The 10110-nt window shown below is 44.4% G+C and overlaps 1 non-coding gene across 1 annotated transcript; it reads right to left on the reverse strand.

Annotated features, from left to right (window-relative positions):
- Nucleotides 1–9428: 9428 nt before the first annotated feature.
- On the reverse strand, nucleotides 9429–9620 carry LOC140541612 (U2 spliceosomal RNA). The gene has a single exon (XR_011977939.1). It is a non-coding gene; the product is annotated as a U2 spliceosomal RNA (small nuclear RNA).
- Nucleotides 9621–10110: the final 490 nt, after the last annotated feature.

The raw sequence follows: 10110 nt of genomic DNA on the forward strand, positions 1-10110 counted from the left end.
TCATTAAAGATGTTAGAATTGAGGAGACTGGCCGTAGGTTGAAATATGAATGGCAGATCTCTCAAAGCTCAACATGGCACCTGTCTACAGATAAAGTCCTGTTTTTTAACTAAATGAGTCAATCAGCTTGTTTGTTACGCTGCAATCAGAGGAACCCTCACTCAGTGTGGAGATCGGCGTAAGCACAGTAGGCCAAACAAGCTGATACAGTGTTTTTTTTGTGCATTACTGCTTAACGCTTCAAACTATTTGTGAGGGTTTCATCAGATAGTATCAGATTTAAAATAGGGTTTTGAAAGTAGCTGAGTAGCGTGCATGTGAACGATCTGTGAGTTTCCTGGGATGCTAAGCATGTAGCGGAAAGGCTAGAAAAAAAAACAAAAAATAGTCCTCAATAGTTTATTGATTTTAGATCCAGGAACATTCACGTTTCTATGATATGGGCCCTTTTTATGCAGACAGTAGTTTCCAGGGGCCACAGAGCATAATCAGTGTACAAGTTCCAAAAATAAAACCAAGTGTACAATTGTTCAATTAAACCCAGAAGAATTCTGCCTTAAGCTTTTCCCACATATTTAACAGGGCCTGGGTCTTTTTGTCTCTGGAGTTTGGTCAGCCTGGGCTATCTTTCAAGTGGACACATCAATAGCCCAGGCCCCTCTCACTGTCTCCTTGTTTGCAGTCTTCACTGTCATAAATTTTAGGAGCTCACAGTGAACTCCAAGGAGCAGGAGGTGGTGCTGCATGGTATTCAGTGCTTCCTCGCTATCCTGCCCTCAACAGTTGCTCTGAGAGAAATGCTACTCTATAATAATAGGCCCTAGCAGCTCTGAGTTCTCGCACAAGAATGTCTTAAGGCTGTAGTAAAACCAGGCTGACCTACAGGTCCAACATGACACTGAAATAAGCTGAAAATGCAAAATCATGTCTGTTAGGGACTGAGTTTAAGATTAAAATGAGGTCATTTATAGGTATATATGAGATATAGCATAATTACTTATAGGAGCTTGCAGGTGTATTGTACACATAAGACAAATTACAAGTAGTTATGCAAATAAATATAAATATAATACAAATGAGACATCTTTCAATTATCCATATCATAAAAACAATAATGTGTGTCTTGCCTTATACTCTGCCTCAACCTGTCATAACATGGACTCCACAAGACATAGTCACCTGTTCATCAGCTATTCTTCCTTGAAGCACACTTGGTAGGTACCAACCACTGCATACAAGGAACACCACAAAAGACCTGCCTGATGTTTTGGACATGTTCTGACCTAGTTGTTCAGAACATGTCCTAACCCTAACCCTAGCCGTCACAGATCTTGCTGAAGTGTCTCAGATTCTCACTCTTGTCCCTTTTTCCTGCTTTTTTAATTGCTGCCTAATAAATCCACCCTTGCCAGATGAAGCCACTGCAGATGAAGATAATCAGTGTTTTTCACCACTTCTGAGTAGTGCTAATGTTATGGCTGATATTGATACTGGTGTATATTTAAATGGTATTTGGCTGGTACCCGGTCTTTACATGGGCAGTGGTGGCTCAGCGGTTAGAGCGCTGGGCTATTGATAACAGGGTTGTGGGTTTGATTCCTGGACTTGGCAAGCTGCACCTGTTGGGCCCTTGAGCAAGGCCCTTTACCCTCTCTGCTCCTGGGTGCTGGTGTTGGCTGCCCACTGCTCTGGGTGTGTGTGTACTCACTGCCCCTGGTTCACTACCACAAATGCAGAGGACACATTTTGCTGTACATAGTACAGTGACAAATACGATTTACAAGGTTACTCGTATTACAGAGGTGGGCCAATGTAGTGTTAGGAGGCTTGCCCATGGACTCTTATTGGTATAGCGCAGCATAGTCACCCAGACTGGGAATCGAACCCCAGTCTCCCACATGGTGTGGTAGCTCAGTGGCAGGTAGTGGTGTTATCTGTTGCTCCACTGTTGCTCCTATTGCGCCACACCAACCACTAACTTCAACTTACTGTTGAATAATGGTACACAGCTAATATGTAGATACCATCCCTTAACAAATGCCATTGAAACCAGATCAGCAATGTTATACACTTCACTTCACATCAGTGGTTTTAATGTTATGACTGATAAACACAACCCCCCCCCCCCCCCCCCATTCTGACAGTGTCAAAAACAAATGCGCGAGAAAGGACAAAAATGGAAATACGGAGAAACAGTGCCACACCCACACACACAACACTCCTCTAACCTCTTCCAGATGAAATGGATAGGCAGACTCATGCTTTCTAAACAAGGTTTGATTCATATCACCCCACCCCTGTGAAGCCCAGGATATTGTTTTTAATGTTTCGTGCAGACATTCTCCAGATTCCATCAGACCAGCCCTCTTAGAAATAAACAGAATCAATCACTATGAGCCAATGGAAAAGGCTTAGAGATAAGCATTGCAGGTTTATGCGGTAACTGGAGAGCACATACATTGCCATTACTTTCCTCTTTATTGAAAAGTAAGGGGATTACCCAATATTTGAGGAATGGGAACTGCATGGAGTACACAGAGGACCAGGGCTTACATGGTTGCACAAACAACACACATACAAACATGCTCACTGGGTTTCTATGGAAATGAGGAACAGTCCCCTTACTCAACCTTAAGCGCTGATTCTGGATCTGATTGTAGGCCGTGATGTGAGATAATTACAGCGGTGCCTTGTCTGGGCTGGAGCTGAGCTGCCCTGCTGCTTCTAATGGGCAGCTGTGGAGCTCATGAAAAACAGCCTGATGGGAAAAAAAACTCAGATCAGGATCCATTTATTCAAAATACATCCCATACAATCCAATCCAACCTGTCCTAACAGAGTGACCTATCCATCATACAGTAAACATCCTTTAAATGAATGCCAGGTTTTAAATGAGGGTGCTTTATATGGTATTTGGAACATTTCAGGAGCTCACAGTGAAGTAACAGGAGGTGGTACTGCATAGTATTTGGTATGTCCTCGCTATCCTGGCCTCAACAGTTGCTCAGAGAGCTGGTATGAAATAGTCTTGACTCTGGCTAACCTACCAAGCTAACCAGGCCAACAAAGTCCTTACATCTTCAACACTCTTAATATTTTACAAGAACACATTTGGTGAACAGAGCACAGATTGGTCAGTTAGCTGTGTTCCCTCTAAAACATCCACTCCTTGTTGGCCAAATATTTGTGGACACCCCTTGTAATGGATGCGTTTAGCTACTTTAAGTTGCACCCATTGGTGACATAGATGAGCAAATGCTGCTCTACAGCTTGGCTAGTCCCTGTAGAGAAGTGTTGTCAATACAATAGGACTCTCTGGAGCAGATACATATGAACCTATTAGCACCATGCTTAATCCTAGGTGTGGGCTAGGTGGGTATATAGCCCCCCTTGAGCACTGAGCTGTGGAGCAGTGGATTTGTGTTATCTGGAATAATGGTTAGTGCTCTATCCGAAACTTTTGGAATGAGATAGGAAGATTCGGATAAATTAGGGTGTTGCCCATCCAACATCCTGACCTCACTAGCACCCTAGTGCAAAAAGTCTTTTTTACACCTTGATTTCAGAAGAAAGAATGAATGAGCTGGTGTCCCAATACTTTTGCTCATATAGTGTAGGTGCTATGGGCTTCCAAAGTTGGCATGGGCATGTTAAAACCAGCAATTAAACTAAGGGTACTTCCCTTCCCTCTGAAATTCCTCCCCTTTTCTAACCCCTCTATGCTAAGTCTGTCTTGAGCTAGCACTATGCCTTCCATGCCTGGAACGTTTCTCAGCTGTGGAACTCCTGGCTTGATAAGCTGCTAAAGAGTGGCCAGAGCTGACAGCTTCTGACTAGACTGGACGCAGGTACTGAGGATGGGCTACGGTTCTAGTCAGAAACTGTCAGCCATGACCTTTTCTTCAGAAGCCCACTTCTCTCCCAGGGATCAACTTCACTTGTCTACCCAAAAACACATGCCGTCATTTCCTCAAGCAACCGTGGTCCACACAGCAGGACAAAATGAGCCAGAGGATGAGGGTGTGTCCCAAATTGAACTTGGAGGGAAAGATTTACTCTCTTGATTCTTGCTGGACTTCCATTTAGACAAAAGAATTTCCCCATGCACAAAGAAAATCTCCTGCATGAACCCTGTCCCTTCACACACACTCCCTAACCCCCCCCCCCCCCCCCCATTACCCCCACATCCATCCAGCCCACATGGTGAAGCAGGGATGTCCTCCGATAATTTTAGCTCGCTGACATCACTTTGTGTTCCTGCCCAAACATCTGTTTCTCCTTTCATATCCAGCAGACACCAATGACCATATCACAGGGAGCCCTTTGTCTCCCAGATCAAATGTACATGTGTGCTTGTGAGGATTCGGGACAGCTGCAGGCCTACGCGTGGGCTGGGAATCCTTCACAGGGAATGCTAGCGTTACTCTGCTAACAGTCTGCTAATGCTACTTAAGTGTTGTTATATCTGTCAGAGTCTCTTGAGGCAGACTGTTCAATGGCCAGGATCCAGAACACAACAGTGAAGATACTATCCTCTTAACCCAAAGCCTGCCAACCCTTGAGGATTGAGCTCGAAACTTAACAAAAAGGTCTAGACCTACACTACATGGACAAAAGTATTAGGACACCCACACATAACACCTACAGGAGATTAAAATTCATGGGCATTAATATGGAGTTGGTATCCCTTTACATCTCTTATTGCTTTCATTCTTCTTGGAAGGCTTTCTACAAGATTTTGGAGTCTGTCTGTGGGAATTTCTGCCCATTCATTCAGAAAAAGTCAAAATTCTCCATTCTAGTTCATTTCAAAGGTGCTGGATAAGGTTTAGGTCAGGGCTCTGTGTGGGCCAGTCAAGGTTTTTCACACTAAACTCACCCAACCATGCCTTTCCACCAAGTTGTGCAAAATGTCCTGGTCTGCTGAAGCATTGATTTCCCTGCATTGGAGCTAAGGGGCCTATAGGTCAACCCCTGAAAAACAGCCCCATAGCATTATCCCTCCTCTACCAAACTTTCCAGTGGGTGCAATGCAGTCAGGCTGGTAGCGTTCTCCTTATGTTCATGAAACCCAGACTGGTCCATCAGACTGCTAGATGATTTGTCACGCCACAGAACAGGTTTCCACTACTCCAGAGTCAAGTGGCGGCGTGTGCATTAGCATTGTCCTTGGTGATGTAAATCTTACAGGCAGCTGCTCGGCCATGAAGCTCCCAACACACAGTTTTTGTGCTGATGTTAATTCCAGAGGGGGTTTGGGAGTTTGCAGTTATTGAGTCAGTAGAGCAGTGGTGACTTTTATGCACTATGTGCCTCAGCACACTGCTCTGTAACTTTACGTGGTCTGCTACTCTGTGAAAATTCTACTTAGTGAGAATATTGATCTTGTGCCTGATGTATCTCCTGCAGCTTCATATGAATCACAAGACAGATATTTTTCCAGAGTCTATGTAATGTGGTTGATGTTTCAGTAACTGGATCCAACATGCTGTACGTGCAGAGAAGCAAATGACTACTACATGACTAAGAATGTGTTCACAAATGAAAGTTAGTTCTTTAGTCCTTCAGTGTCTTCCAGACAGATCAGCTAAAGTGGACTACATTTTTTTGCTATTCTACATATTACCAGAACAGAAATCTTGCATCTTCAAAAATGCCACTTTACAGAAAACTTTATAGTTTTCTTAACTTTCAATGGGAGTCAGTGTTTATTCCAAGTCATTTGTGACAATAATAAAAAAAGGAAGATACAAGCTTTTCTTCCAACCAAGGTGATATGGTGTTTGAAGCAGATAATGGTCCAAAACGTGTATTAGCTGCCCTCTAGTTTATGCCAACTTAGGCAGTAGTCATTTTCTGACCACAGGGGCGCTCTAGGCCGGGAATATTTGGCTGGTGACTCACTCTCAACCCAACAGTGACACAGATGTGTAAAACCCAGCAAGACCACTGTGCCTGTACCAGTGCCACACACACTACCATGCCATTTTCATGTCATGTCAGGTCTTGTGGTCAGAAACTGACCATTGATGAAAAGGATAAGGGTTGTATAGCAATACATTAGCTACAGTCTGTAACTGTCCATCTTTATAGTGGCTAATTAGTGGAAGTTTTAGTGGAACTCTCTTTAAAAATAAAGATGATAAAAGGTGAGGCGACTTGAGATGGCCATGACCTGAACTTTGCCTCTAAAATTCCATGAAATTCCAGTTCCATTGCTTTTTAAGCCTGCATGTGAGCGTGAAGACCCCTTTAAAGGTTTTAAATGTGATTCTTTATGGAAACTAAAGTAGTTCTGCTATGGTACTGCTCAAAGAACCCTACGTAGGACCTTTATTTTGTAGATCCCAGCCACAATATTCTTGACCCATGGCCATCAGCAGCCGGAGCCAGGGAGAGCACAATTGGCTGTGCTCTCTCTCTCTGGGTAGATCAGGCTCTCTCTCTCTCTCTCCACATCGCTTCAGTGTGGTATGAGCGTTTGATAGCCGATGCATCAGCTAGCCAACGCTTCCCTCCAAATGCATTTGGCTGCCCCGTGATGTTGGATAGGTAGCAGTTCGGGTCTAATTATTTTCCTTGATTTTTGAGAGTATACACAGTGGTGCTTATAATTAAGCGAATAATACAGTACAGTGGAACATCAGAGAGGATCTCCCTTTGAGTCAGAGCTCACATTCATCACAGCTTGAACATCCTGCCTGAAAACCCCAGCAGGAAAGAGTGGGCCACCCCAGCATTATGTAATGGTTTGGTGCTGTCATGGCAACACCGAAACGGAGCCGTGTGTTTGGAGAAGGAGGGAGTACGAGGTTGCGGTGATGACAAGGAATGCTCCCTCATGTCAGGTTCCTGGATCCAAGCAGAAGCAGAACACACGGCACACACACACACACACACACACACACACACACACACATACACTCACTCTCTCTCTCTGCTGGTCCCTCCTCAAGTTACTCCCTGTTAGCTACCGTCACAAACAGTCCAAAGGTATAGTTATGTATAACTGTATGTTATTTTCTAGCCCAGTGTAGATGCTTTCAGGAGGATTTCAGGAACTGTGGACTGCACATTTCTGAATGGTGTGTGTACATGCTTGTAGCTTGCTAACACAAGATCAAAACCCAGGAAGGCCTCTGCTTCAAGCCAACAGAGCTCATTAAAGAGAGGCTTGTAACAACAGAGCAAATTATAACCCTTCCTGTGGTCAGAATCCAAAACGTATTGTGTTTAATGGATCCTGCCATTCAAACACTGGCTTGTATTCACAGGGCATGTCTCAAAATCCTCAGATCTCCACACTTCCCCTCACTTGGAAGTGTTTATTGACACAGGGGAACATTTCTGTTCTTGGATTTGCTTGGTCCCTGTACATTGCCACAAAGCTGTATGAGGCTTCCTCTTTTCCAGTGTAGGGTAGCTGTCTCTGTGTCTGTGTGAGTTCCTGCCATTCTCTTCCCTCCAGTAAACATCACAGAGAAGCTCCTGAGTGCCTGCAGGCCATTTGTGGAAAAAGGGAACTCTGTTTTTCAAGGCAAAAATGACTCACTCGCCTCGAAACGAGGAATGAAAAAAGGGGGCCGGCGTTTTTTGTTTTTTTTTGCATGTGAATGATCATTGTGGCTCTATATGTTCTTTAAAAAATGAGCTTGGGAGGCTACAGTCAAGACTGTGTGCTACCAATAGCCTGTGACTGGTGCTAATGGTTATGGAGGATTGATAAGGGAGGTATCCGGAGGGTGAGCCCCCATGCGATAAAGGAGGCGCTGTGTGTTTCGCTCTGAATCACCCCTGCTCCTGTGTTTGTGTGTGTTTTATTGTATCCAGGCAAAGGCAGCCCTGAAGTTTCCATCCTTCGGCTTGGAGCAGCAGTTTCCTGAACCGCGGCCAGGAAAATGTGTGTCGGCTTGGCAGCGCAGCTGTGGGAAGACTATGGGGCAAAGGACCAAGAGAGTTCTAAGACACAGGACTTTATATAGCCACATGGCTCCTTGGGACACCTTCTTTTGTGGGGACAAGCCAAGCTTCAAGGCCAGAACATGCACTGGAGTAGGGAAGCACAGAGTTAAGAGGAAGGAAGCAGAAGAAAGCCAGCAAACAGGGAATGGAGTATGAAGTGAATGGGGCAGTGAGGGGTGTAGGATTTAGGATTTGTCACTGGTTAGTTGTGACACTGACAGTCAAAATGTTAGGCAGTGTAGCGGTACTGTTGTTATAATTCCTTCCAATTCACCCAATACTGAATGACAAAACCAAAAATCAGTGGTTATGGTTCAGTAGTCATGAGATCTTGCACTGGTGTCTGTAACGCAAAACTAAAAAAGTGTGAAATCAGAGGGAAATTCTGTCTGGACTCATTTCTTTTACATCCCAAAAAGAGGGAAAAATGTCTTGGAAAAAAAGACATTTGGCCATCATAGTTTTATGCATTTATTATTCCCTAGTGAACCTGAATTAAGAGCAGTCATGCTTCTAAAATGACATGGTCTTTAGTAATTATACGTAATCATTAGTAATTAGTAATTATCAGTATTCAGTAATTATCCCTCAAAACAGTGCCATATCAGTGCTGAGAGTAGCTGCAATTCATCACTCTCCACTTCCACTGGCCAAAGAATGATCTTCTCCAAAGAATGGTCCAGAGATGGAAAGGTGATTAGCCGGTGCTGTTGTTTGGAAGTCTGAGCTTGGCCGGGCCACTGGGCCTGTGTTTTTTTGGGTGTGGAGAAGGGTCCGCTTCCACAGGACGGTCCCTTGGGCCTGAGAGCCTGGAGACTGCAGATAAAGCCTTAATTTCATGTTCAGCTGTGGAAGGAAAACAAAACCATTTCCCGGCCTTTATTAATTAGTGACCTCGTTCAGGCTCCAGCTTCAAGAGTTTGGCTGGGCACATTGACCCCACCTCCTACTCCTGCTGTTATCTACCACACATAGCTTCCTGAGTGAGCACTCAGCGAGGCCTATCAATTCACACAGTGGAGATGGATGGTGAGCGAGAGAGCGAGATCATGCACTCTGGAGCTGATGTTGGTTTAATGCTCCATCACTGTCACAGAAACGTAAGGGGAGTGCACTGTTTTTACTCATACATTCCTTTGGCTGAGGTTGAGAGGAGCGGAGGGGTATTAAAACATGAAAATGGGGCTGGAGTGGAAACGTGAGCGCATCCACAGCAGTGTCTTGCGTGTGAGAGGGCACAAGAAGTGATCATTAGAGGGAGGGAGTGCCAAGCAAAATGCTCTCACATAGTGATGATGTGACTCTATGTGGTACTTCTGGATTGGCGCCACCCTGGTCACTCGAACCTGTTGATAATTTGGTGGCTGACATAGTAGACAAGCACAAAATTACACGGCTCTGAACATGAGTACGTTTTAGATTCTTTAATTTACAGTAAAGTAAGATAATCCTTTATTAGTCCCACAGTGGGGTGCACCGCTCCTGGAGGTACTGCAATACCAGGTTGATGCGTGGAGCGGAAGGAAGCAAGCTCCTCTTCCAGCTCCCTGTTCAAAAAATCTATTTAATATATAGTCCTCATATAGAGGACGTATCAGATATTAAACTGATAAGAACAGATACTACACTTGATCTAAGGCAAAAGGCTGAGAAGCGAAAACCACAGTGTTTCCCTCCTATTGCAGCCAGTTTTAGCTGTAAGCATATTTGTGTGGGCTGTTACAGCATAAGCAGCTGCTTAAAGCCTCGCAACCACCAGGGGTCCCCCTAACAAATTTTGGGTTATTACCTTATTGTCATGATGGGGGAAAGAAAGTGCCAGGTTAACCATTTAATGCTGAATGTGTTGCCATTCGTCGGTAAGGCTCACAACACGTAAATGTGTTTACAACTATTTGAGACATCAAACTTCAAATTCCACCTTAAACCAGTGAAGCTGGGACTTCCAGAAATGTCCTATGTGGAATTGTGTGTCATATCCTTCTGAAATCCCAGACCTGATCTACACCACATCTGCTGAGTGGTTTGCATTAGATTACAGTGTTTACACATCGACATTCAGTGGCCACGGTTTTGGTGGTGGTGGTGTCGTTCCCAGCAGATCCAATCAAAACATTGGTTAAGCATTAGAGACACTCCCACACCTCA

This window comes from Salminus brasiliensis, chromosome 19 (genome assembly GCF_030463535.1).
Source record: "Salminus brasiliensis chromosome 19, fSalBra1.hap2, whole genome shotgun sequence".
Taxonomy (NCBI): Eukaryota; Metazoa; Chordata; class Actinopteri; order Characiformes; family Bryconidae; genus Salminus; species Salminus brasiliensis.